We start from the raw sequence: 5,696 nt of genomic DNA, 5'->3' as shown, positions 1-5,696 counted from the left end.
TTACTAAAAATTTTTTTCCATACAGGAATTTTAATTTTTAACCAATACTGAGCTATTACATTCAGCAAACTCAAAAGCACTTGCTACTTGCCTGATATTTTCTCCTAGTTTCTAAGAGGACCTCGATGCCAGCGATTACTTTTCTAATAAGTGTTTTCTTTTTAAATACAACTTTAATTTTAATTTCATCCCACATATTTCCATATTCAAGATTTTTCCTTGAGTTCAAATTATTTTATGCTTTGTATTGTGATATTTTCTTTGACCCGTAGTTTATTAGTAAATGCATTTCTTATTCTTTTTTTTTTTTTTTTTTGAGACAGAGTCTTGCTCTGTCGCCCAGGCTGGAGTGCAGTGGTGCCATCTCAGCTCACTGCAGCCTCCATCTCCCTGGTTCAAGCAATTCTCCTGCCTCAGCCTCCTGAGTAGCTGGGATTACAGGTGCTGACCACCACGCCCATCTTAAGCACATGGAAATTCAAAAAAAGGCCCATTTTTTTACCCTTCTTTCCATTCACAAGTAGATTAAGATTTATAAAACTCATATAGAGAAAATTTAATTGTTATGAAGTCCACAATTTCTACATCTTCACCATTCTCAGTAGTGACAAACATCTTGGAAAGTGCTCTCCTTCACCAGGCACAACTGTGCTAAGTTGCATATTTTGTATGATTTCATGGAGGAGGAAACAAGAATGTTCCATGTTTATTTCAGAAAAATCAGCATTATATTTTAGAATAAAAGAAACTGTTAGTGGATATATGATACTGTTTTAAGTAATATGCATTTATTACTGAAAAATTAATGAATAATTATTTCAATTATTTATTTCAATATTCAATTGAATATTCAATGAATAATATTCAATTATTTCAATAATTATTTTGATTTTCTCTGGCAACACTTTTGTTTCATATACATTTATATTATTTTTACTTTTGCATAGATCTTTCTACTATGACTTTTCAATCATTTTTCTCTTTTTGCATCCTTTTCTTCCAAGTATTTATTAGACTTACATTACCTCAATTGAAATATTTACGTTTGAGCGCTATAAGCCCATTGTAACGAGTCTCAGAGACCCTTTTCACAAGATGGCGCCGAAGGAGAAGAAGGAAGCTCCTACCCCTCCTAAAGCCAGAGCCAAAGCAAGGCTTTGAAGGTCAAAGTCAAGTAGGCAATGTTGAAGGGTGTCAAGAGTTACAAAAAAAATAAGATCCATATGTCACCCACCTCCCGGCGGTCCAAGACACTGAAACTCTGGAGGTAGCCCAGATATCCTCAGAAGAGTGCCCCCAGGAGAAACAATCTTGACTACTATGCTGTCATCAAGTTTCTGCTGACCACTGAGTCCGCCATGAAGAATATAGAAGACAACAACATGCTTGTATTCATTGTGGATGTTAAAGCCAACAAGCACCAGATCAAACAGGCTGTGAAGAAGCTCTGTGACATCGATGTAGCCAAGGTCAACACCCTGATTAGGCCTGAGGGAGAGAAGGCATATGTTCAACTGGCTCCTGATTACGATGCTTTGGATGTTGCCAACAAAATTGGGATCATGTAAACTGAGTCCAACTGGCTAATTATATATGTATATACCATTTCACCAGAAAAAAAAGAAATATTTATCTTCCATTGAAAAAATGCCAAACAGTAACATCCTTTGAAAGCCTTGCAGGTACAAGTAGCCTATAAATTTCTTTTAAGTATGAATTTTTAGAGAGTAGATTAAAATATACGCCTAAAGATAGAACTTCTATTCATGTACATGTTAGGATAAAATTATTCTAATATGCAGTGATATAAAGCCCTGCCCTCTAGATATCCGAACACAATGAGGAAAGTAATAAGATGCTAGACTAACCACACAATTCACCACTTGACCATAGCCAGTACTAGGTGAACATATCCTACCTGGTAACTATTGTATGTGACAATTCCCCTCGTCAATCTTCTCTTTTGTTTATTTCACCAAACTATAAAAAATTCTAAGTAGTGCAAAGAAAAGAGGTACAAAACAACAGAAGAATCTATAATTCATGTCTACAGTTTCATTTACTTATACATTCTTTATGATGTACTAAAATGCTCCTTCTACTAGGAAAAGTAAGAGTGACTACAAACCTGTTATACCAAGAGAATGCATTTATAAAAATAGATATGTCTTATAATCAAAAAGATTCATTACTGGACATGTTAAATGAGATATAGTAATAAAAATACCATAAGAATATTAATGACATTCTGACAGGTTTTATTAGAGAAAGGCTCTTAAATCTAAAATCAAAGTGAGGAGTTGTTTTCTAATGATAAAAATGAAGAGTAGTGAATTCTAGAATATTTTGAATATAATACCTCAACTTCTTTTTTTATATTAATTGTGGGACAAAACAAATTTTAACATACATTACCAATTTACTTGCCCTCATAGTATATAAACAGTTAATAGGTAAATATCCGTTTATTTTCTATATAAAATCATCTAAATGTTTGATATATTGTTTTATTATTTCCTTCCAAATTAGTGTATATAAACCATTGCCGATATATAGCATGTATGTCAAAGGCATTTCTGGATACTTTTAGGTCATCTGAAGCAGCAAGCTCAAGAAAATTAAACCAAGGTAGAAATTATGTTTAAGACATAGTCATATTTCTTCTTGACTTTATCTTATATTTCTAATAAGTACCATTGCCTATCTTTTTTGCATACATCCACTTTTATGATACCACTAATTTGACTAGTCTTTACTACATATTTTACTTTATGATTTATTTGCATTTTATTATTTAAAAATTTGCTTCTCCTAGTCTTTGCATGCATTTGTTCACTTTTTCAATGTGGGTTCAGCTCACAATTGAGAGGAAAAATTCAATGATCATTAATGTGTTATTTAATAACTTCATCAATTTAATATTTTTGAGCATATACAATTTGGTAGTCACATAGGTACCACTGGTTTGGAAAAGTTTTCAATAAATTATAAATGAATGATAACTTTCTTATTTTCCTGAACCTAGAATGATTATATTATGAAAACATAGTTTTTAATTAGCAATGAAGCTCTTTCCTGGAACGTGGGGAAACATTTTTTAGAATAGAGCACCAATGCTATTTCTTAGTATTTCTTATCAATTCCAAATAACCACCCTCTCTTTGAACAAATTGTTTTTAATGTTAAGCGCACTGGAAACACATAATCAGATCTCTCATCCTTATATACCCAAATGTTGGTTCTCTCAAGTAATGAGACTATCACAAAATATCTGAAACAAACCACAATAACCACCAAATCCCACTCAGCTGAATTTATTGCAAACTAAAGTAAGAGAACATTATATTGACCAGACACAGTCACTTCTAGAAGAACAAACTACTGACTTTTATGGAGATTTGCGAGAATGTATTAAACAGAGATCAGGGATTGGCAAACTTTCATAAGTGTGAGTACATTAATGTCAACTACAGAAGCATGAGGCTATTGATTTGTTGACACTGTGAAGTGTATTCATTTGGAGCAGGGCCAACTACATAATTTAAAAGGCTCAGTACAAAATTCAAATGTAGGGTCTCTCTTTCAAAAGCTAGAAAAAGAACCCTTTTTCCTTTCTGCCATGATCTCTGTTGATCTTTAAGAGTGTTATTATTTTACTATATGATGTTACACCCCAGTGTGGACAGTAAATGTAGATCCTTATAGGAACACTCAGTAGGATTAGAGGAGAAGGCAGCTGAGAACCATCCCAGGGATGCGGAGTGGCAGTGGGTGATGGGACCATTAATGAACCAAAGATCTAAGCCCCTGACTCATACTTTGTTGTCCCATTGGACTTCATTTTTTTGTTGAAAACTGGACATTTTATATACTGTATTGTAACAAGTGGGGATCACATTCCTCCACATCATGCCCCACCCCCATCAAGGTCTGTATTACACTTTTTGTTTTCATTTCTGTTATTTGTTGCTGGGATATATTTTTTTAATTTTTTACTCATTATTTAGCATAATTCTTGAAACAAATTTGTAGTTTCTGTATTCTTTCCAGTGCGTTACCCCTGAGTTCTCTGTTGGCTTTATTATTATTATCATTATTTTTAATTTTAAGCTTGACTTCTTAGGTGTCATGCCTTATTCAGTGTAATTTAATGTGAGCGATGATTGCTTGGGAGATTTTTTTTATTTCATTGTTTTTGCATATTTCACTCTGTGAAAAGATGACCTGAGTGATAAGGCATGCCTTCAAACTTTAGGCAGTTTACAAGACAAACTTAGCTTTCACTTTCTTCTGCAAAGCTTCAGGGTCAATCAACGGTGATCCACTGGTGCCGTCTTCGTCTCAGGTTTTCTCCGGCATGTGCACTGGCTTGCACAAGCATACAATCTTTTAGATTCCTAGGAATAACTGGACACTTTTCAAAGTATCCTATGGTCATCTACTTCCCCAGGATTTCCTTTTAAAGATGTGCGCAGGCTCTCATTTGGCCCAACTAAAATCACAACTTTATGTAAGTGAGATATGACCAGTAGTTTGCTATTTTATGGGTAATATCATAGTGTTAGACTCTCCTCCCTCTTTTGAGAGGAGTTCTAAATCAAATCAAATAGCCACTGTACTCTAAGAATATATATTTTCCAGTGAACTTCAAATGTGGACGAAATGTTGATAGCCCTCTGGGGATGGTGCTTTTAACAGAGGCCTAAGAGTGTTTAGGGATCTTTCTCTCTCAATCTATTTCTCTCTCTGTCTGTCTTTCTCTCTCTTTTGCTATATTGCTGGCTTTTGTCTACTGTACCACTGAACTGGAAAAGGAAGGGGAATGGGGAAACATCACAGAACCTGCTGTCTTACCAAGGTTCAGTAGTATCTTTCAGATAGATTATTTTCCTACCTTTGTGTAGTTGTGTTAATTGTCAGTACTAAAATGGCTGATTTTAGTTGATTTGCCCACATTTTAATGGTTTTAGAGGGAGAACAAGTTCACTGAGATCCTCACTCCACCATTTTGGAAGTTTATCTCTCTATGGAGACTTTGTGTAGTAATAGCAGTGACTTTCAGTCAAGAGACACTGCTTTTTAGTATTAACTCTATAGGAAAGTAATCAAGAGAATGAATACCCTGACCTTATTTTATTTGAACTCCTTCCTGTGTTCTCCTTTGGCCAAACTAATCAGAAGTCAGAAACCACAGGCATGTCATTATTCATCCATGCAAACCAGTCTCCAAAGGAATAGAAAAGAGAAGAAAATTGTTAAAAAAAAAAAACAACAACAGATAATTTGGGAATTATCATCTATAATGACATAATTTCTTTGAATAATATAAAATATATATTAATTTGAAATACAGTGACATTATTTTTCTCTATTAATGAAGTTAGAAAAGTTAGAAATCAGCAGTAGATTCCAGTAAACTAAGTTCACTTTGTTATTGCAAAACAAGATATTAGAAAAAATTAAAACCATAGTTAGCTAGATAAGATATAAAAATGAGTTTTTGTACCAATAAAAGAGCAGTTATAGACTATTTGTTTGAATTTTTGCCTTTAAATTGCCTCTCTGAAGTCTTCCTATATTGGGAGTAATTGAAGATGCTCCTATCCCATTGAACATAATCATAGCAAGAAATTGTAGTCTTCAGTACTCCTGTAGGACCATGTTTTCATTTTTGCATTTAAATTTGAACACTGTGT

General features: G+C 33.8%; 1 pseudogene; it reads left to right on the top strand.

The window, feature by feature from the left end:
* The first annotated feature begins 1,095 nt into the window (after window positions 1–1,095).
* On the top strand, window positions 1,096–1,568 carry LOC129037182 (large ribosomal subunit protein uL23-like; annotated as a pseudogene).
* Window positions 1,569–5,696: the final 4,128 nt, after the last annotated feature.

Source organism: Pongo pygmaeus, chromosome 4 (assembly GCF_028885625.2).
Source record: "Pongo pygmaeus isolate AG05252 chromosome 4, NHGRI_mPonPyg2-v2.0_pri, whole genome shotgun sequence".
Lineage (NCBI taxonomy): Eukaryota > Metazoa > Chordata > Mammalia > Primates > Hominidae > Pongo > Pongo pygmaeus.
The sequence above is the reverse complement of the archived record's forward strand: the minus strand, read 5'-3'. Positions and strand labels throughout refer to the sequence as shown.